Source organism: Gobio gobio (genome assembly GCF_949357685.1).
Source record: "Gobio gobio genome assembly, chromosome: 16".
NCBI classification, from domain to species: domain Eukaryota; kingdom Metazoa; phylum Chordata; class Actinopteri; order Cypriniformes; family Gobionidae; genus Gobio; species Gobio gobio.
Window position 1 is genome coordinate 17,548,963 of NC_137109.1, and position 24,398 is coordinate 17,573,360.

Sequence of the window (24,398 nt, forward strand, 5' to 3'; positions counted from 1 at the left end):
GTGTGTTTGCTGCTTATATAGTACGCACATAATGATGATTGACAGGACTGAATTTTTAGGCTCCTCCCGAACCTACGTTTGGAAATTCATGAATATGAACATAAAATAAACGTAAATAAAATTATTAACTAAATGAGCATAGTTTGGATAATGCATAATATGCATAATTTGCACTCACAACTCTCAATAGACTTTCCTTACCACTAATTAATTGGACCCTACCATCCCTGCTGCTTTATGTTCCTCAGCAACTCTTAGTCCAACCTCCTCACATGTTCCATGTATGAAATTACACACTTCATCAATTAACCCTTGTATGGTGTTCGGGTCTGTTGGACCCGTTTTCATTTTTTATCAAAAGAAAAATGATACGATTAATTATTTTCCAAACTTTACTCATTGGCCTTGGCTCATTTTCTGTGAGGAATATATATCAGAACACATTTTCAATGACCACACACTGTACACCCCCCTACACATTTATATTACACGCAGGATGTTCGGGTCCACTGGACCTGGGGCTAATAAAAGTGTGGAAATTGTAGGTCCTGTGTAGCTTTACTCTGTCCTCCTCCTGTCAGAGCCTACTGTTAGTGTGTGTATGTTCATGTATATGGTTTATGAGGACACAAATGTGTATAATGACATGGTATTACAACGTAAACATGGTTCATGACGACATCTGTGTCCTCATACTAAAACATACTAAATGGTGTTTTTTGAAATTCAAAAAATGCCAAAAGTTTTCTGTGATTGGTAGGTTTAGGGGTAGGGTTAGTGTAGGGGGATAGATTATACAGTTTGTACATTAGAAAAACCATTATGCCTATGGAGAGTAACCATACACCACATATCCAAGTGAGTGAGTGCGTGTGTGTGTGTGTGTGTGTGTGTGTGTGTGTGTGTGTGTGTGTGTGTGTGTGTGTGTGTGTGTGTGTGTGTGTGTGTGTGTGCGTGTGTGTGTGTATGTGTGTGGTGTGTGTGTGTGTGTGTGTGTGTGTGTGTTGTGTGTGAGTGTGTTATGGGTGTGTGTGTGCGTGCATAAGTGTGTGTGTGTGTGTGTGCGTGCGTGTGAGAGAGAGAGAGATTGTGTGTAAGTGTGAGAGAGTGCAAGAGTGAGTTTTGTTTCTACCCCTGCCGTTCCCACACAAGGTTGCAATTCTTAAATGTGATCTAACAAAGGTAAAGAGAAAATATTAACCATATATGCTGTTTATATTGCGAGTATTTTAACATAAAATGTTTGATTGTGTTGAATTAAAAACCCAATAATGCAGCAGGTCCACCAGACCCACGAACACTGGCTGAATAACAAACATATGAACACCACACAAGGGTTAAGGGAACATATTACTTGCTTTGTACAGTCTTTGCAGCGGTGACAGCTTCAATATATTAGAAAATATATTTTTTTAATTGGTGAAAGGAATTTTCTGTTCCTCATGAGAGTCTCCAGAGAATGTGATAGCAAAGCATCTTTACTCAGTAAGTGAAACATGCCCTAATGCCCTGTCATTCTTTACCGTCTCCTTTGATTTATAAACCTGTCACAGTGTAGGGGCTCCACATCTGAGAAGCTCGCAACTTTGCCTCTTTTAATGTGCATGTTTGATGTATGTGATTCATGTCTGACAACTGCATATGTGCAGCTGCATTGATTAGCTAAGAGGAATGCATTGAATCCTTTTACATAGATTTACTTTGGAATCAGGTGACAGGTCTCAGTTGAGTACTTAAGTCTAACCACAGCCAACATAAGACGATAACAGTCCATGGCCACTTTATAAGGTACGCATTGCTAGTACTCTTTTGCCTTCAGAAACTGCTTTCATTCTCCATGGCATAGATTCAACAAGGTGCTGGAAAAATTAATCAGATATTATGGTCCATATTGACATGATAGCATCACACAGATTTGCTGCAGATTTGTTGGCTGCACACCCATGATGCGATTCTCCCGGTCCACACATCCTAAAGGTGCTCTATTGGATTGAGATCTGGTGACTGTGGAGGCCATTTGAGTATAGTGCACTCATTGTCATGCTTAAGAATCCAATTTGAGATAAATTGAGCTTTGTGACATGGCGTAAAGGGAAGGACATGCTCAGCAACAATACTCAGGTAGGCTGTGGCATTTAAACAACGCCAAAACAAAGGCCCACACCATTAAATTGTCGCAGCAGAAACCGAGACGCATTAGACCAAGCAAACGTCCATGCTTAGCTGACATTAGCCAAGTTTCCATCCACTTTCTGCACTGTTTTGTTTTCAACAAAGTGAATATGCGTTAAAAAAAGATTGCGAAATTTGTTGTCTCCAACCTGTTTCTATCCAATTGCCATTTTACCGATAACATGGTGAACGTAATGATGTCATCCCGCTTTTTTTTTTGTGCATTTTGATGTAACGCTTAATCGCTAAATCTGCCCTCGAGTCGTTTCCATACATAATTTTGTGTATATCACAAATTATATTGCATCTTTTGCATTCTAAATATTTGTAAAATGCAGAGAGTTTACTGCTTACAATTTTCACAAATTTACTTAATTAGGAAATATTAATCACAGTTTGTACATAGGGCAGCTCATTTGTCCTGTCTGCAAAATTTTAGGATCCATAAAAAAGTATGGTACAGTAAAATGTTTGGTCATATAGCAACAATATGCCTTGAACATGTTAAACATCAGGGGCCTCATTTATAAAACTTTGCGTAGGATTTGCGTCAGAATTGGCGTACGGATGAAACATAGGACGTGCGTACGCACAGAAATATTCAGATTTATAAAACCGTGCGCACGCACATCCTACGCAGTTTTCCCTTAATAAATCACAATCAATTCTAAATGTAGCGCAGCTTTTGCGGCTTCATGTCACGCCCATAGTTGCCCATAAATAGTCCGTGAAACGCCCACAAGTTAATATTCATAGGTTGCGAAATCATGGCAAACACAGAGAGGAAATTTAAAAAAAAACGTAACTTCACTCAATGTGAGGTAGAAGTTATCGTTGGCGAGGTTGAAAAGAGAAGAAAAGTGTTGTTTGGAGGGCACAGTGTGGGCATTACTAATGCCAAAAAGACACTTGAGTGGCAAAAGGTTGCAGACGCCGTAAATGCTGTAGCCTCACAACCTCGGACTATCGCCGAAATAAAAAAGAAATGATCGGACATCAAAGTCGAGGCAAAAAAGCGTCTAGTGCTCCATCGCCAGAGTGTGTCCTCTTGCTGTCTGAAGATGCGTTCACTCCGAATCCTTCCATTCGCCACATCTTCTAGAGCACAAGATCAGCCATTGTGCGTCATTACGCATTGAGATGGGCATTTTATTTCCATCCATTTAATTGAATCTGACAAGCTACAGATGTCGGTTATAATCTACATGGAAATGGGAAATAGTTCCGTGCAAATGTAATGTCTTGCAGCTTTCTGAATGGTTGAGACATAAGTCATTTTATCAAAAATAAAACTAAAGGCATATGCATGAATACCATGAACGTAGCTGATGAAGAAATTTTACTATGAAAACAACTTTCCCCAGTGGACAATTAATACATCTATCTATTTATCTATATATCTCCCTAATTATCTATCTATCTGTCTAATTGCATCTATCTGCTCCGCCAGACGGACACTTGACGAGAATATCAGTTTTGTACATTAGCTATTTCGTTGTTTACCATATTTATGAGGATGAATTGCAATGCATAACATGCCAATATTATTGCAGAACATATTTCACTTTTCTTTTTGCAAATATGTGTTAATTTGCATTTATGTTCTAATTTTCGTTTGATTTTGTTTGTTTTACACTGCAGATCGATCAAACGGGTGTTCGTGTAGGCTGTTCATTGTAAGACTTGCTTTGTGAAGTCTTAATGTTATTTATGAGAGGCATAGCCATTTCTTTTACACAACGGTCTACAGTTTCACACACTTTCACGTGTTTCTTCCATCTGCCGACGGTGTCGCCATTTCTCATTTCACCCGTTTTTGTGCGTACGCCTGGGTCAGAGCTTGCGTGAAAGACCGCATATTTTCCCGTCAAGTTTGCTTTTTATAAATACCAATTATTGCGTAGAGAGCGGCGTACGCCTTCTTTTGTGCGTACGCAACGTTTATAAATGAGGCCCCAGGTGTTTAACTTTTTTTAATGGTCCATAGAGCTGCCGTCTGTTACATGTCTAGTCTGTTTCAGTTGTGTTTTTGATTGTCACATGTTCCTTTGTTCCAGTTTTCCCGCCACTCCCTAGTCATTGTCATTATTAGTTCATTCGTTTCAGCTGTGTCTCGTTAATTACCTTGTTTGCTTTGTGTACTTAAGCCCTCAGTTCTCCCTCAGTGTTTGTTGGTTCTTGTTCATGTGTACTGGTGTGTTTGAGTGTTTCCTGAGTCATTTGTAACGAAAGTTCCTGTTCCAAGTTCTCCTTCTCCTTCGCAAGTTTGATCAACACCCAAGTTTGTAACACCATCTTAACAATTCTAAAATTCATTTAGAGCTTTTTGGATTCAACCCAATTTATTTCCATAATTTTAGATACCATTTTATTACATTGCCTGTTAATAAATTGTATGTATACAATTTTTTTTTTTTATAAACCAATTACGCTCTGGGACCATTTTGGGCCTACCCAAATTGAAAAGCTTCCCATACCCACATTCAGTGGGCTAAATACACAATGTTGGTGTAATTTTAAAGGAAACCCTTTGAAGTTTCATAAACCATTGCTAAAAGTGATAAACATGTAAGTATATGTTGTCTAAGCTGTGAGATATACACTTTCAAAAATTCATTTATAACCAAAATTGGGATTTTCTTTTGTCAAGTAGCCAGATTCTGCTCATGAAATTGTGCTGTTATGATATTCATTTTATTTATTCAGATACAGAATTAACATGTTGATTATTTTACTTCAACATACTTTTTGTCAGTATTGGAAACTTCAATAGCCTTCCTTCGTTTGACAGATGCCACATTTTTATTTTTGAAGAACTTCAGATATTTTCAAGACATTATATTTTCCTCATCCATTTTGAAACAAAATGTTATTATATATTTTTAAATTGCCTTTCTATCAGCTAAAACCAGCCTGTCCATTCTCTTCTGACCTCTGCCATCAACAAGGCATTTTCGCCCACAGAACTGCAGCTCACTTTTTCTGACCATTCTGTGTAAACCCTAGAGATGTAAACTCTAGGAACAGCAGTTTCTGAAATACTCAGACCAGCTCGCCTGGCATTGACAACCATGTTCAAAGTCACTTAAATCACCTTTCTACAAAAACAGCATTACACATTTGAATGACAAACCATTTTTGAATTCTTTTTTGAGAAGCCTTAATATGTTAACAGCTTATGAGGGCATTTTGTGCTTCTAAGAAATGCATGGCTTTCAATTACACATTTATTTACACAAATTATGCTTTGCTAAGCAAAGCTTACTTGTAATATAGTGATAGTGTAATGCAGGCATGAGGCAAGTCCAAGTTATCTCAAGCTTCAAAGGTCAGCAGTTAATCAAAAGAGGGATTATCTTCTAATTAACAAACTATGGGTTAAAGGATAATTGCCTTTAAAAAATGAGGTGTTGATTGTTCCTTAAATAGGGAATCAAGGAAAGTGAAAGCATTTAGCCTGAAATGCTAGTCTCAAATGACTTTGTCATGCATTCAACAGATACTTAATATGCGACATTTGCAGAACAGTGTTGCATTCAGTAAAACAAGCTTAGTTAAAGCACTGCCCAACCACCACCCCCCCCCACCCCTTTGAATTAGGCGAGTAAACAACCGCCCAAAACACCCTATCAACATAGTGGTTGGTATTGCATGAGCAAGCATCACTTATTTTCTTAATAAAAGGACCATGACAAAGTGTCATAAAAGAGTCATTAGCTGCTGTCACGGTTAGGTTCAGTTATGTTCATTCTTAGTTTCGTTTTCATGGATTTCTAGTTTGTTATTCATCACATGTATTCCGTTGAGTTCCCGCCTGTCTTCTGTCTCCATGGTAACACATCATTATGAGTTTGTTAGGTTCAGCTGTGTTTAATTATCACCTTGTTGTATGCACTACATAAGTTCCTGCTTTTCTTATGTCCATCGTCTGGTTTCAAACACGTATGGTTGTGTTTGCATTGCCTGTCTTTATGTAATACTACTTCGTTGATTTTTTTTTTTATGCATCATTGGAACCTTTCATCATCGTCTTTGTGCCGTAATCTTCAGAGCAACCGTTACAGCTGAACTGAGACTTGACTGGACATGGACTTGAAGACTGAGACTTGTGGAAAAAATTCAAGTCTTTTGGCACGGCATTCCGATTACATTCTGTATTTAGTACCCCATATGACAGCACGAAATGCCACCGTTTACTATTCATTCATTCACAAATATGTGCTGCAGCAGCGAATATCACAAAACATTTCTAAACGCACCAAGCCAGCGAGCGTTTGATGTATCTGAAGGCACGCTAATTCATCACCCATTAGAAAACTGCTGTTAAATAAATGAGCAAGAAATAGTAACAATATTGTCAAGCTTTACCTTACAAAACTTTATTTCATTTGAAAAGCAATCAATTAATCCGAAGGGAAGCTTGCTTGTTGCACAGCAGCAGAGGCTTGCTTGGGGTCCATTTTTAAGAGATAGGCTACATATTTCCACGTCCTTTTCATGTTTTTCCCCAAAGTAGGCTATGCTAACATATTTGCATCTGATTGCACAAACACTTTCATACGCAATGTATGACCCTGTCCGACTCATTTCCACAAACGAGGCACGCAGATGGAAATGTTGTTCTTTGTGTAATTTATAACGCTTGTCCATACACAGATTTTGTTACCGCCGGCGCTCACTGGAAGACTACATCATCTAGCATTGCTTGAGATCTACAGAAAACTACAGAAAAATAGCTCAAAATACACAGCAGCCCCCCCCCCCCCCCCCACACACACACACACACACTATTCTAAATAGTATAATTTTGTACAAAAAAATGTAATTAATAGTAATGATTTAAGTAGTATTTTGTGTGCTTTATTATGTAATTTTAAAGTAAAAATAATCTGTTTTGATTTAATCATTTTGATTTAATTTTTGTTTAACCCCTTAACTGTCACTTGCCCGTATACGGGCATTCTACATTTATTTCACTATATTACTATTAAATCATAATCTAGTCATGACAAACTATATATCATTGGAAAGGTCTAAGGCTCAAGAATACATATTTGTTGATGATTTTGCAGAAAATATATATTTTGGAAGAGTAATAGATTAATATGTGACAAGAGTGTGCATCAAAAAATCTGTATCATTACAGGAGTTTTCACCTTTGTAACAAAAAGTCAACAACCACACTTTTAATCATTCAAACTTTGATTTTCATGCTAAAAGTTCATAACATAAACATTGATTCTAGTATTTAGCCAAAAATATTCAGAAAATAATATTATATATAGAGAATATCTGCCAGATCAATCTTTAGGAATCACCAATATGGTGTGTCTAACCCCTAGTGGATTTTTGGAGGTTATGCAGCTAAAAGTATTACAGAAAACTAATTTTTTGAGTTTTTGACCTAAAATTTTGAACACAACTTGGTTAGAATTTTGGCTTTGACTTTCTGTCTTTTTTAGGCTGAAACCTATATTAATTTATATATTTTTTAATAAAAAACTTTTTATAACAATAAACTTAAATTTCAATAACTTTTATATAATTTAATTCTATAATTTTGAAAGTGTCTTCTTTTAAAAGAGACCAACCATAAGTCTTTAGTCCAAAGGGTTCATGAATTACAACCATTTAAGTTTGGGTAGTGCATTTTCACAAAATGCTCAAAAAGGGGGGTGACAGGTAAAGGGTTAATACACTGTTAATTATAACAACTAGCTGAAAAAAATGGAGCTGCTAAAAATACAACAAAGACTTGACTTGGACCCTAAAGACTTGAGGCTTGACTTGACTTGACTTGGACCTCAGAGACTTGAAACTTGACTTGGACTTGGACCCTAAAGACTTGAGGCTTGACTTGACTTGGACCACAGGGTTGAACATGTCTGATCCAAAGCGACTTACAAATGAGGAGAGTAATAGAAGCAATCAGACCAACAAGGGGCAACAGCATTTAAGTGCTGTAACAAGTCTCAGTTAGAATAGCGCAGTACACAGTTTTTTTGTTTTTGTTTTGGGGGTTTTTTTTACCCCTAGAAGTCTGAGCTCTTTTGGGGCCCTTTAGAAGTTTTGACATGCTCTGACATTTGTGCTTTTTCAGTTGCTTATACACATATTAATGGCAAAAGTGTAATTACACTGTATTCAGCATAAACTGGGCTACCATAATATCGAAGCAACATGTATATACATGCTTGTATTTTTGAGAGAATAATGTTTTTGCGTGGTTTTTGAAAAACAAAACAATAAAAAAAAAAAATAGAATAGTTAAGTGCTAGTCTTAATTGGTCATGTGCTGCTGGAAAAGATGTGTCTTTTAGATATTTTTTGAAAATGGCTACAGACTCAGCTGCTCGAATTGAGATAGACAGGTCATTCCACCAGGTGGGAACGGTCCAGGAAAAGGTCAGTAAGAGTGATTTTTGTGCCCCTTTGGGGTGGCACTACGAGGCGTTGTTTATTTGCAGAACGCAAGCTTCTGGAGTCTGAACAAGCGAGTTTAGGTATATTGGTGCAGAGCCTGTAGTTGCTTTGTAGGCAAGCACCAGTGCCATGAATTTGATGAGAGCGGCTATTGGCAGCCAGTGCAAACTGATTAAAAGAGGCGTGACACGCACTTTCTTCGGTTCGTTGAAGACCCCCCTCGCTGCTGCATTCTGGATCAGTTGCAAAGGTTTGATAGTGCATGCCGGAAGGCCCACTAGAAGAGCATTACAGTAGTCCAGTCTGGAGAGAACAAGAGTTAGGACCAGGAGTTGTGTGGCCTGCTCTGGGTCTAATCTTCCTAATGTTGTATAACGCAAATCTGCAGGACCAGGCTATTGCAGTAATGTGGTCAGTGAAGTTTAACTGATCATCAATCACAACTCCGAGGTTCCTGGCTGTCCTGGAAGGACTTATGGTTGATGATCTAGCTGAATAGAGAAATTGTGATGAAGTGCTTGGTTGGTTGAGACCACAAGCAGTTCTGTCTTAGCAAGGTTGAATTGAAGGTGATGCTCCTTCATCCAGTCATAAATGTCTGTCAGGCAGGCTGCAATATGAACACCAACTGTAGGATCATCTGGTTGAAATGAGATTTAGAGTTGAGTGTCATCAGCATAGCAGTGATAGGAAAAGCCATGTTTCTGAATGGCAGATCCTAACGATGACATGTAGATGGAGAAGAGAAGTGGCCGAAGCACTGAGCCCTGAGGAACCCCAGTAGCTAGATGATCATGCATGCGGAAAACACACATTTTGTGCTCTGATATGATTTGATGATGTTTCCTTAAGTTGATGATACACAGGGCAACTTTTTGGGAAATATTTTGCCCAAATATATTTGCAGAGCGATATTGCTTGGGCACTTTCCCATTGAGAATAGCAAACACATTTCTATCTGGATACTTTAGATCTGTCATGGGCCCTGTGTCTCACCTGGTTGCCCATTGACGCCAACATTGCCCAGCAACATTGCTCAAAAAGTTGCCCTGTGTTATCATCACCTTTATAGTCAGGATTAGTAAACTGTTGGTAAACTCTGCATGTAAGAAGCAAGCTCTTCTACTAAAATAACTTGGAAATTGACAAGTAGTCATTGGACTAACCTCCTTTCCACCAGAGTCAACTGAGAAGTCTAAAAGCAGACAGCATTTAAAGTGACATGGGTTAGACATTAGTGACATTAGTGTCTGGTTTAAGACATGCTTTTTGGGTGGTAAATAATGGTGCAAATACCAGTAAATTGACAAGTACAAACATTCTTAGTAAATCACCTTGCATGATTCATTTAAGGGAGGAGAGTATTTCAATTTTGCATCTGAAAGGGAAACCCCTACAAATACATTTGAAATAAAGTCAGTTGCAAAAATAGCGGTGTCCAGCGGCTAATTTATCACTGCGTGTCCTTAGTAAATCCTGATAGTAGTTACTTAACACCAAAAGAGGATTTGCGCTGGCGCAAGCTGTTAGTAAATCTGGCCCTAGGTCTAAAATTAGTATTGTAGAATTCAGTGGACAAGTAAGTTACAATTTATTTTAAGGTGTCCATGTTTCAGTTTAATTATACTGCTGAATAATAATTAACTACATGTACTATAGGGAAGGATTAGGGTTTGGTTTAGGCTTAGTTGCATGTAATTATGAATTATTTATAGTTATTACAATACTACATGTAACGTGTATGACACTGTAAAATAAATTATTACTGAAACATCTGAATGTATCCAAAGTTTTCTCTCATATGCAGCCGAGTGTATGTCTAGGACACACACACACCCACACATTCTCCTTTCCCATTTCATTTTCTCTTGTATCTACTGTTGTTGTTCCTTTATCGTTGCAGCCCCTAACATTATCAAAGCAGCACAACTCAGCAGATTCAACAATGAACATCAGAAGCGAGACACATTTGTCATTTGACCCGCAGTGTTGCTGGAGGATAACAGAGCCATAGAGGCACTGCACCTGCAATATCACCGTGTTTCAGAGGGCCAAACAATGACATGGCAATTGAGAAATGACAAGAATAATAGCAGGCCATGAAAGAAATTGCATGCCATTTTGCGTCATTTATTTGCATTTAGGATAATGGTGATATTAGCATTTAGTACATTTCACTTGGCATCAAATTAACTTTTTTTATGGTTTGTTTTGTTTTTTACAATATATATATATATATATATATATATATATATATATATATATATATATATATATATATATATATATATATATATATATATATATATATATATATATATATATATATATATATATATATATATATATATATACAGTATATAAAGTACTGTATCTTTTTTCAAAAAATATATGGCCTTTTGTCACTACTACTGTTTCAACAATATGTTAGTCTTTATATACTGTATACAAAGTCACTTTCAAGGAAACTCAGTTAACTTGGTTTGCCTATTTTAAGTGACTATTTCCAATACATTCAGGCTGGTATTTCAACGTGATCTCATGAGAATACGTGTGTAATTTTACGTAAAGTGTGATTCTACCACATTTACTAACATTTTCATGCACACTAAAACATACAATATTGACATATTGACACCACTAAAACGTAAATTATGTAAGTCTCCAAGAACGTGAACATGTACCAATTCCCATCTATGGATATTAAAATCGTGGCATTAATGTTTTGTTTCTATTGTATTCACTTGTCATTTCAATAGATGTTTTCAGTAGCATTTATTAAATGCATTTTACTAATCTACTTAATATAAAATAAAATTTTGCTCTGTTCGTGACTTCTGCTGCAAACTCATTTTGAATGATTAGATAATGTTAAAGACTGCATTTTAAAACCTTACAGTGTTTCCCACAGATTAGAAACCAATTTGTGGTGGCAGTTGGGTGGGGTGGGGTGGGGTATTTGGGGTTGGTGATTGGCACAAATGTCGATTTCGATCTTGATTCAGTATCAATTCATATGTATATAGCCTACTGTAAATATAAGTAAAAATAAGTTTGCCTTTTTAGTACTATTTTAAACTTTTTTTGGGTTAAATTATATGTGCTTGAATTCATTAATATTCACTTGTGTGTGTGCTTATATAAGTATCATTAAAAATGTCATGTAAGTTATTAACGTTTTAAAATGTCACATTTAAAGAAATCTGATCATTTGATCATGTCTAAATATGTATTCAAATGCAAAACCTAAAAATAAGTGAGCAGTTATGATCTGCAATACTTTTTTGAGCAACTAGATACATGTATATTTATTAAAGAGCCATACAGGTACCTAGGTGGGCAAACCATGGCATTGCAAATGAAATGTATTATTTTTTCTACCACAAAATTACTCTGATTTGCCTCTTTGCATTGGAATTCTCTATTTTAACCTTACTTACTACACTAATTGTAATATAAATAAGAAAAATATTAGAAGAAAAATATTTTAATTAATTAAATGGTCATTAATGGACCAAATTATTGCACAAATAGTGGGGCTATTTAGTACCAAAAGATGTCCTCAAAATATTCAATAAATATTATTGAATTAAAATATAGAACATCTATTTAATTGAAAAGGTGTATGGTCACATTTGACCACCAATGAGTATGAGTGACCAATTATTAAGGAATACCTGAGGGCTAAATACAATAAAAACAATAACATTAATGTTAACAATGTTGCATCTCCATCACTCTCCATAATAAAATGATACTGTAAATATGGTTGACATAATAATCAATGCACTCTATGCTGTGCTGTTTACCAAAACTTGCTGCAAACACCTGTATAGTTTAGCTGGTTCAAATGTATTGACAGCGCTGGTTTGTGTGGAACTATTGAGAGCTCGTGAACCACGTGACCGCGCGCGCCGCCGGGAGATGAGAGGATGTCGCAACTCTGTTTTTCAACGCCTCTGGCTTTAACTGTTATGCCACATTAGCGCCAAAACGCTATTTATTGTTTGAATTTCGTATTAAAACTTTAAAAGCTTAGACTTTATTTCATATCAAAAGCAGGTTTGGCAGTAGGAGAGTCACAGAGAGACGGAGGGAGAGCAGGGAAAGGAAATGCAGCTGAACGGAAACGCTGCGTGTTTTAAATAGCGTAAAAAAATTAAATAAAATAACGATACGCAATATGTGGCGGCCAGTGTTAATTCTGTGGCGCACCGCCACGAATTAGTCTATCTGTGGGAAACACTGTTAAGATGAATAATATTTCTGTAAGTTTAGGTTGTTTGCCGTAAGACACAAAAGGCGTTTTCTCATATGCAGCGACTGACGATGCAACCATAAGATACACCAAAACACAACAAATTCACAAAACGCATACATTTTATTTGTTCCAAATCTTTAGAAATCATATGTTTGCGAGGAACAGATCCAAATTCAGCCCAGTGATCTTCATTCTCAGCAGCGACCATAAACGTCAAATCATGCGCCCATTATCATGAATTCAAAAATTGCACTCTCATGAAGCGTTACAACATTATTTACGGCAGTGGTATTGAATGCTCATTGGCTCTCACCTGCTTCGTCACAGAATGTGACATGCCGTGTTTCAGTCGATGTGTTTTTGAAATGGGGAAATGCGCGCCTTCATGGAGTGAAGCCGGATTAATATTTGCATTAAACACATCATAATTTGAACAACTTTTGGTACCGCTTTTGACATTTTTGCAATAAATAAATTATTGTGATTACACTTGTCTGTCTGTTATGCTTTTATTTATAACAGTACATAGTTTTAATAAATGGTTATGGGTAGGTTTAAGATTAGCCATTCAAAATATATTTTTGATCTCTATATTGTTACTAAAATGGTCATTTTCCAACACATTTCTGTCCATTACGTTTTATTCTCTTTATATTATGTTAAAATGGTTATGGGTAGGTTTAGGAATAGCTATTCAAAATATATTTTTAATGCTATATTGTTACTAAAATTGTAATTTTCCAACACATTTCTGTCCATTACGTTTTATTCTCTTTATATTATGTTCAAATGGGTATGTTTAGATTTAGGTAAGGGATCTTACAATAATCTATAAAATGATAGAAGGGAAATTATACAGATGTCTATGATATAAAAAACTTGGCTAAAGATTTGTATTCTTAAAAAAAGATTTCATGACGGATTCATAAATAGTTTAAGCTTTTTAGCTGTAAAAATGCAATAATGCTACATTTAAATGTTGCCAATATGTCCATATTGTACGTTTTAGTGCTTCTCTGAAAGTTACATATTAATACCTACGTAAAATGCAAAAAAAAAAAAAAAACTCATGTCTACTTGGATGGGGAAATATAGAATTCTCAAAAACTGCTTACCAAATTCATAATTAAATAACATATTTCATTTCAGCAACAAAATGTGACATGAACTTTCCCATAAATGTTACACTTAAATAGCTTTGAAAAAGCAGGTAACACTTTATTTCGATAGTCCACTTTACACATTCTACATATGTACTATAATAATTTGTTGCATTTATATACCGCTTTTCTGGGTACTCAAAACGCTTTTACATATAGAAGGGGGAATCTCCTCAACCACCACCAATTCAAGTACTGACCATGCTCAACCCTGCTTAGCTTCAGTTGGAAACCAGTATTGGGCTACAAGGTGATATGGCTGCTGGCTATAAGTACTATAAGTAGCTTTGCAACTACATGTCAACTAACTCTCATGTATTAGTAGACTGTCTGCTTAATATCTGAACACATTTTATTTTGATGGTCCTCCAACAGACATTCTACTGACTATAAGTAACTTTGCAAGTACATGTCAACTTATTCTACTTACCCAAACTATAACCTAACATTCTACTAATACTCCAATGAGAGTTAGTTGACATAGTTGCAAAGTTACTTATAGTTATTAGAATGTATAACGTGCAAAATTGAAACTGTGTTACCAAAACTGAACTGTTCAGTGTCAACATGGCTTCTAGCATGTGAAGACTTTTTTTCTTTCTATGGGAAGATAGACAGATAGCATCAGAATTGAGAGCAAGTGAAGTACAGCACAGGGAACCACACATAAAAAGTTACCAGCTGTAGGTCACAATTCATTTTGATATGAGCGGAGCGGTCGGGCAGAACGGAGATAGCGGGCACAATGCCGTGAAACTGTCGCAGATGAGCCATAGACAGTGAAGTGCGCGGCAGTATGCAGACACCGCCCCAGGGAGTGCTGCCGTCCTTGCCTGCTGTATATCGCCAGTTCCAGGATCCAACACTGGTTCTGACTGAGTGCTTGTGCTGACTTTGCAAGAAATGTTGTGAATGTTGAGAAGTATAGCTGTTAGTTTTGCTAGTGGTTGTATAGTTTTGTATTTTAGTATTAAACAATATTGTCAATGTTAATTTGCTTTCTTTATCCTTTCACCACTTAAAGCATTAGTCACCATTAAATCAAATTCAATTTTATGGAATATTGCAGTATTTATTATAAATTATTTATCCATGCACATCATTAGTTTTTTTTTATTTTTTTATTCATGTGTCCTCATAATCATTAATCAACATATCTTCCCCTCCCTCTTACAGTATCATCTTTTCTGTTCTCTGATGATGTGTTTACAGACATAAGGGCGGGACAACCCTTTCACTCTCATGAGATCCACCGTAAGCAAACCACAACCATCCAATCAATTTCCCATGGACAAAATCTAGTCTTGGGGTCCGTTCTTAGTACCTCGCTTAATACATCTGAGATGATTTGACAGATGCCAGATCTTCTAATCATGATAACTGATCTCTGGCTAATTTGGTTCTCCAAATTAATTTGCAGTTTTTATTAAGGTATTAAGGTAACTGTGTGTTATGTACCCTTTAAAGTTTCTTAAGGGTCAAGAACATTTTTTTGAAGGCACAGCAGAAGGCTGTGTTTCTCCTGCGCTGCATCAAGCCACTCCCATAATAGCTGTTCAAATGAATGCACGGCTCAGACTAACTGTACACCATGTGTGTAAGACTAAAATGATTAGGTAATTATTCCCTCACCAATAAATCTCTTTTTGAGTAAAACAGTCTATTTATTTTAAATTTTTTATTAAATTATTACTGTCCCTGATTCAATAAGGTACTCTTGTAAGAAAGTAGCAGTGACTGGGACAGACTTTAAGTATCATCTCTGCTAAAAAAGATGCAATCTGATCCTGTTTACATGAAATAAACTGCTACTGAGTGGGTTTGAGTTAACGGACCTTTTGCTGACAACAACTCTAGGATGAGCTCCGAAGAACCAAACAATCCAAGATCATGCCACATTGTCAACAGTAAAATCCAGATAACAGAGTAATCCAAGTACGAAGAACGGGGTTCTGCCCTATTTTTTTTTTCTTGTTTGAGAAGCCATTTAACTTTGATATACACACTTTGATATCACAGTAATTCAGACCCCATTTGATGTTTCCCTCATTAAAAAAAAATAAATTCTCCCCCCAATGTAGAAATGTTTGACATATTTATTTTATTGTGCTATGGACGCCCTAACCTTATTCTCTTGTGCTATACTGTATACTGTAGAACGAATAGCATGTTAATTAGGATGCAGCCAAGCACTTCCACAAAACTCCAGAGTCAGCTCTCTGAACAAGTCTCTCATGCTAATTTGGCCTGATGAAACCAATCTGTTGGTCATTGGACAATATTACTGAACTTCAAAGCAGATGGACAGGCTAATTGTCCAAGTACTTCACAGCGTGGGATCTAGTGCTCCTTTAGCCTCTCTTGATCAGACAGAGCAGGGGATATTCTGTGTATTTCAAAGCAGCGGCAGATTAATTGTTAGCTTGACATGTATGTTAACCATGCGCCCTCTATACGCTCTTTGGCCTTTCTAATGTTGGTTAGAATTGTGGAAAGTTGAAAGGTTGCCTAGCAATTACTGGCTAATTGAAGCTGCTTTGGTGTGTGTTGCCATCAGTTGTCTGCTAATTAAAGAGGTGATAAATTCAATTCAAATAAGGCCACTGGAAATTGATTAACCAATTATTCGAAATATAGACTAATATAGCAAAATTATTTGTTTGAGTTGAGAAGATAATTTAAGATGATTGCACGACACTTTCACCAGCACTTATCTCTTGTTGCATTGCTAATTTGCATTCAATACCCATTTTCATGAGGAGTTCACGCAGGAGTTCCACAGGGCTCAGTGCTTGGACCACTTCTCTTCTCCATCTCCATGTCATCATTAGGATATGTCATTCAGAAACATGGCTTTTCCTATCACTGCTATGCTGATGACACTCAACTCTACTTCTCATTTCAACCAGATGATCCTACAGTTGGTGTTCGTATTGCAGCCTGTCTGACAGACATTTCTGGCTGGATGAAGGACCATCACCTTCAACTCAACCTTCCTAAGACAGAACTGCTTGTGGTCTCAACCAGGGAAGTTGTTAGGCCTATTGTAGGGGGGCTGAAGCTACCCCAAAATGTTCCTAAGCCCCCCTAAATGATAATAAGAACAACAATAACAATTTGATTTATCAATAACAGTATCCTCATTCATATTTAGACGCAACAAATGATATATATCAAGCTACAAAAAAATAGCCGAAAAGTCGGAAGTTGGACAGAAGTACAAAGAGTCGTTGTGCTATCAAGATGATGCACCGAGTCTCGTTGCATTGGTGTGAACTGTGGCAGCTTTCAGAGCGTTGCAGACCGGAGCACTACTGCAAGTAACTGCCTGGAAGATTCATCTCGTCTCGTCGTTACCAAGGTTATAATCGTAAACGAACGAAAAAATGAAAACTAGGTGGGTTGGCATTACAAAAAAACGATAACTTACCAAAACTGTAATGTTTAGTTTGGCAAAACTAACTAAAATAAAATTATAGATTAAATGTCCTTAGTTTCCGTCTTTATCAATGTCTTTCATAGAGCAAATAATGTTCAGCTGCATTTCCTTTCCCTGCATCTCTCACTCACGCTCTCTCACATACACTGTAAAAAATGTATAATCTTCCCAACTCAAAATTTTCTAGTGATTGGTCACATCTAAAATTTTCAATTGGCCAAATTGAATTTCTGTGAATTGAATTGTATCCATTGTGGCAACAGTCTGTTAACATGGGCTCAATTAGAAATAATATGTTGAGCCAATGGAAAAATGTAATTTACCAACACTGTAAAAAATGTCAGGCCTCTCCAATTTAAAATTTTCTAGTGACCGATCACATCTAAATTTTTCAATTTGGCCAACTAAAAAATTTAGATGTGATCAGTCACTAGAAAATTTTGAATTGGAGAAATGTTTTACAGTGAAACTGTGTGGTTGGTCTAATTAAATATTTTAAATTGCAGTAACAATTGTATATTTCTCACTGTCCCAAAAGACAAAAATGACTAAAAACATAAATATATTAAGCAAAATACAGAAACAGACAACAGGGTTGACATTTTATCACATTACTTTATTAACAAGTAAATTCCAACACAGGATATTTGGGTGAAAATACCTTATTTTCAATAAGGAAAAACTCTGAATACATTCAAGAAGTCTTCTGCATAACATTGTCTTAATGTGATGAGGAAAACGCAGCACTGCATGCTAAAAATCTGCAAATAAAAAATAAAAAATAAAATTAATGACAAAGCTCCCCTGCATCACATCTGGCAAGAGACAGAACAGAAGTTTCTTCATTATATAATGAGGATGAGACGAATGAATGGACATCAGAAAATCACGTGCTTGACGTGTTTGATATTAAAAGGCAATAACTTAAGCCCTGAAAGAGGCCGACGCCAAACGCACCGTGTTCAACAGTCGCATGCCGCACATATCACACAAATGACTTAATTTCCTTATTACCTATTGTTTTAGACATATAAGACATGAGGAAAATAAAACTATTGGCTACAGGCTACCATTAGATAATTATGTGGTAAACGAGAACACACTCATGAAACCAATGAATGCATGAACTCGTGATTCTACAAAATGTCTTTTAAACTTCATACCCGGTCATAAAGCAAAACTCTCGCATAAACATTTTGAGACTGCGTTCGTGGGTGATCCGTGTTCTCTCAGGGGAACGGGATCACGTCGATGCGCTGTTCGTCTCGCCTTCCGCGTGAGGGTTTGAGTGTTCAGCGCGCCGTGTGCTGTCTAGCTGCCGGGTGACAGCGCGGGTTGCCACGGCAACTCAGCATGCGTCGCTCGGCGCCGCTGATGCGTGGTCGAGACTATGAAACCGCAAACGGGGTTGAGTCCCTTCGCTTATACCCCGATCTAGTTTCTTTTCTGGTGCACCAGAAAAGGGGCTATTTTGGCTGATAAGCCTGGGTGACCTGAGGTTTACAGTGAGGCTTCCCCCGCCGAGTACATCTCCGTGGGCCCCCCACTCCTCTATTGCATCGCAAGCATGTTGAGACGGAGTTTGTGGGTGGTCTATGTTCTCTCATGAGAGCATAACCACGTCGGCGCATTGTTCATCTTGCCTTTTTCATAAGGGCTTGAGTGTTCAGCGCACCGTGTGCCGTCTCGCGGCCACGCCCACTATCTCACATGCCTGCTGGTAGCTTACAGATGGGATTGCTGGTCCTTTAAAAAAAAAAATCATTTGGGGCTCTAGCAGAGGACAGATGTCAATTGCTGCATCGGAGAGAGGGCTGTTATATGTTGGAAATGGTGATGCTGAGATTCCTACTATAATAGTGGGCGCTCATGCTGAATCAGATTCATACTTGACAGCCATGCTTTCCCGGGTGGCTGAGGCGTAGTGCAACGCGTAAATCGTCTTGCCCGCCCCTTGCCTTTCCCAGAAGTGCATTGGAAGGCTTTAGCATTGTGGGACTACTTGGTGCCAAAATATGGAACACCAAAAGGGCCATCATCTGTATAAAGTTTTCCCCTCTCTCTCACTACCCTCATCGGTGGGGTGGCAGTGCCACTGGCAGGCCACCTCTGCCCTGCATAGTGCATGAGGGTAGTTCTGAGGCCGTGTGCGACGCCACAAAGCCTTGCCACGCTCAGCCCCTCCTTCAATCGGAGAGTGCTCTTGCTGGTGTACGACGCTCCCAAGGCGCTGTCACCCCCCGATGCCTCTCCAAATCGCCAGCAGGGGGTGCTGGCTGTGGGGATGCACATAAGCGGCCTTCCCACACTAGCACACCCCCTCAGCGGAAGCAGGTAGTGTTGCACAGCACACTCAGACCCCACTTTGGACCGCTATCATGCCGTCCGAGTCGGGTCCCTGCACGCCGCTACGCTTGCGGGTACGTCTGTGGTGCTGTTGGTCAGCTTGCACGGTCACTGGGAGCCTGGCTAGTGCTTCCCAGCCCGTCTCGCCGGCTCGTCCGTACCATCATACTCGGCTGTGTGATTCAGTTCGCCTGCCGCTCCCCCAAGCTCAGGGGCATTCACTTCACCTCCGTGTCGAAGGAGGACTCCCCTGTGCTCCAGGCGGAGATCGAATACACGTATGGACAAGGCCAGTCCACGAATGGTTGTTGACATAAGTGTAGCTCTAGATGTAACTACACTGTTAGACATTTCTGTAATTTGTACAGTTATTTACTATATATCACCCAGTATAATACTGTAAATTCTCTTTACAGTAAATAACTGTAATTCCCGTTGCATCATGGGTATTTTCTATGACGTCAAACACCAAATACAGTGATTTCCTGTATTTTTAAAAAATAAAGTATAATACTGTATTTACCACAACGGCCTATTTGGCACAATTGGGATCGACAGGATTTGCTTGAGATTTATATTAGGAACCATCAGTGCAGCGTTGAAAGTTTCACCCGAGGAGAGAGCTCACGGTTCCAGAGAACATATGAGCTGTGTCCGGACACCCTGCGAAGATTTTTTCATCCCCCGTGAGAACGGCAAACAAGCAAGGTAAGTGTGATTTGTACTATCCGCGGTTGTCTGCACCCCAATTTTAGCTTGTCAGCATTGGTGCTAAAAACTGAGGTAAACCTAACGTTTTATGAATTTATTGAATTAGATTAGGAACCGGTGCAGCGTTGTAAGTTTTGCCCGAGGAGAGAGCTCACAGTCCGGACAACATACTTTACATAACGTTAGGTTATCATTTGCTTAAACTTTGCTGCTAAAACTGAGGTAAACCTAACGTTTTATTTAAAAAAAATGAGTATATTGAATTAGATTAGGAACCAGTGCAGCCAGCGTCGTGTGTAACGTTACTGCCCGAGGAGAGAGCTCACGGCCCGGACAACATACTTTATAACGTTAGGTTATCATTTGCTTAAACTTTGCTGCTAAAAACTGAGGTAAACCTAACGTTTTCTTTTTAAAAAAAATTAGTTTATTGAATTAGATTAAGAACCAGTGCAGCCAGCGTCGTGTGTAACGTTACTGCCCGAGGGGAGAGCTCACGGCCCGGACAACATACTTTACATAACGTTAGGTTATCATTTGCTTCAGCTTTGGTACTAAAACTGAGGTAACATAAACCTAACGTTTTATTTTTAAAAAGACTTAACGTTAGTGAGTTTATTGAATTAACTTTACCAATACAATGAAGATGTTGTTTATCGAGCATATTAAGCGTACATTAGGACGACGTTAGTTAGTAAATTAACGTTGGCCACTAGTTGCAAAAAATAATGTTGTTAACAAGCAAAGTTTACATTTGGATTGACATTATTTATTTAACATTTTAGATAAGAATACCAGGAGCCTGCCTGTGCTGTGCGACACTGGAACTCATACAACGGTAAGTAACGTTACTCCTCTTTGTTTCTCCACATATTACTGATAATTCAAAGTTTTTCTTGTATGTTTTAGTCGGGTCTGTTTAACTGAATCACAAAATTATTTAGTTTTTCCACCTCTTTTTAGCTGTAACTAGCCATGTACCATGTTTTTTTTTCATAAATTATATTATACTAAAATAATCCAAGACTGTGTTTGTCCAGGACTGACAGATTATAATTTTATTTTCTGGAATTTAAGCAGTCCTGGACAATTTTTGGATGATTTTGGCAGATGAAATATAATTTATGAAAAAAACATGGCAAAACTTTAGAATAATGTTGCTCAAGTGCAAACCTGAATACATTTCTGAACACAAAAGAAGATGAAGAATGTTTGTAACCTAACAGATTGAGCCACCATTCACTTCTATAGTAATTTTTTCCTACTATGGAAGTGAATGGTGCCTCAAAATTATCTGGTTACAAACATTCTTTAAAAGGTTTAGAACTACAGGGCGAGTAAATGACAGAATTTACTTTTTTTTTTTTTTTGTGAACTATCCGTTTAATGACAGACCATTATTCTAAAGTGTTACCAAAAACATTTAAAGCAAAGGCACTAAGGGTGATGAAATTTAAAATATCTTTATTCTCTTAATTTTCTCTTGCTTTAAGTTTTTTTCGTGAGGAAAAACCCAGAGGTGGGAACAAGATGCACCACCTAAACCGGAGTGAGTCGGAAGACCGGGGAAGTTGTGAACAGGAAGACAACTGTAATCAACAACAGAGTGTCATCCTTCCTTCGCCACCTAATGGAGTTTGAATGGAAAAACTTGGACTAGGTGAGGCACTTTTTTAATAGGATATGTAATGTACACAGACACTTACGCTGCATTCACACAGGGCGTCATGCCGGTTAGAAATTTTGTCTGACCTGACAGCGCCGACGCCACGTGACAGTGACGTATGGCATCAAAGCAACGCGAGAGCGATTCGAGAGCGATTCGAGAGCAGTCGGCTAATACAGCCGGTGCAGTTTCTCTAGAGCGACTGCACAGACTTTGATGATGACACAGCTGTTCCACGATTGGCCAGATTCTCCGCATGACAGCGATCACATGTGTTTCGTGTTTATTCTAAAACCTTCAGTTCCTCTAATGTGCACAAATCTGTTTTTTATAACAGTTAAACCTCTTTTCATGTAGTTGCGATGTTATATTGTCATGTTTATCAAAATAAAATAGATGAAAAATGTAGACCCCCACTTCATTGATAGTTTAGGCTTGTATGTTAACTTTATTCTTGTACAAACACACGCTGTATTAATCAGTGCATAAAGTATTACATGACAAAAAATGTCTCTGAAACATCTGTGTATTGACAAATATTGCATTTATTTCACTTCAGCTGATAAAGTGTGCAAACACCGCGCGAGCGTCACTGCGGGAAGCAGAAAGTGTCCGACTTCACGTCTGTGTTTGCAGCTCCTCCCCGCCTGCATGTGGCTACTCTCGCCGATTGGTTGCATCCGGCCACAGCTGATGTCCAACACACCTTTCAACTTCTGCCGCTTGCAACGTGAGTGAAGCGACGCGACGGAACCCACAATTCAGTTCAGCAACGCATGACGTCACCCATTCAAAGTAAATGAGAAGCGTTAACGCCGGCGCCCCGTGTGAATGCAGCATTAAGTTTGAGGATACCTTACTAAAGCTAATGCAGTATACATGTAATCCATCCTGCAATAAAAGTTTACATTGTTGTTTTTGATTAAATAGTTTGTGAAATCATGTTGAGGTGATTTAGTAATATTACTTTTTTGGAGCATGTAGTTTGTGCTGCTGCTACTATTATGTACTGACAGTTTTCTTTAGTTTTTTACTCAATATCAATTTTGTTAAGCTAAATAACAGAGACACCTCTCTAATATGCAATCAGGTTCAGCATAACTACAAAGTACATTCTTCAAAATATTCATAACATTGAATCACCAGCTAAAAAAAAACTGAACATTTCATTTCACATCTTCATGAAGGCATTGCAGGACTGGATTAGACTAGACAGCATACGTTGAGCTAGGTGCACCTCAAAGTGTTAACTGTCTATAAAATAGTATTTTACCATTATGATGAATTGTAATGGGATTATTATTTTTTATTAAATTCCAACAGTGTAAAAAGTTTGTGTATACTCAAATTGTATGAATAACTTCATATCATTCTTATCTAGAGGGACTTCTTGCCATAATGGAGCAGAATCCTGGTTCCTGTTTGAAATCATCCAATGTGGAAGATGGCACAGATCGGTACAGACATGAAACTTGTGTTTGTGTTGTGTTGTGTTGTGTTGTGATAACTTGTTTCAGAATTAATTTGCTCTTTGTTTATATTTTATTCATGTATATGTGTATTTTGCACCAAAGTTACAGTATTCTTCAACCAACTATTTACAGTATTCTACCAACTATTTTCTGCAGAGTTTTTAAAATTGTAGCTCAAACAATAGTGTGTGGTGCTAGCAAGGTCATGGGTTCAATTCCCAGGGAAAGCAAGAACTGACAAAATGTAAAATGTGTATCTTGAATGCAATGCAAGTCGTCTGCCAAATGCATAAATGTAAATTTAAATAATAAGTGATATTGAATGCAATCTGATTACTTTTATACATGATTTTCTGAAAATAAGATTTGATTCGAGGATGTTTTAAAGTGAACTTTTTTAAGTTAAAGCACTTAAAATGTTTTAAATAAAGAATTTTATATTTCATAATAATTGTCTGTTTGGATTACTTCTGTAGGATAGATTAATGTAAGAATTAATGTAATTCAGTAAGTATTAATGATTGAATAGGATTAGGATTAATGCACTGTTAACCAAGGTTTACAGTAACGGTACTGTATTACAAAATTACAGTAACATGTAGTTACTGTAAACTGAAATGCGGTTCTTGTACTGTAAATCTCAAATACAGTAACTTACTGGCAACAGTGTTGCCAGTAAGTTACTGTAAAATCTCTTATAAATGTCTAACAGTGTATTTTATTCGTTTTTCTGTTTGTTTATATATAT

General features: G+C 37.6%; 1 long non-coding RNA gene across 1 annotated transcript; it reads left to right on the top strand.

Annotated features, from left to right (window-relative positions):
• The first annotated feature begins 20,232 nt into the window (after positions 1-20,232).
• Positions 20,233-22,892, top strand: LOC307139736. The gene is made up of 4 exons (XR_013818160.1): positions 20,233-20,509; positions 21,298-21,350; positions 22,006-22,172; positions 22,738-22,892. It is a non-coding gene; the product is annotated as an uncharacterized lncRNA (long non-coding RNA).
• Positions 22,893-24,398: the final 1,506 nt, after the last annotated feature.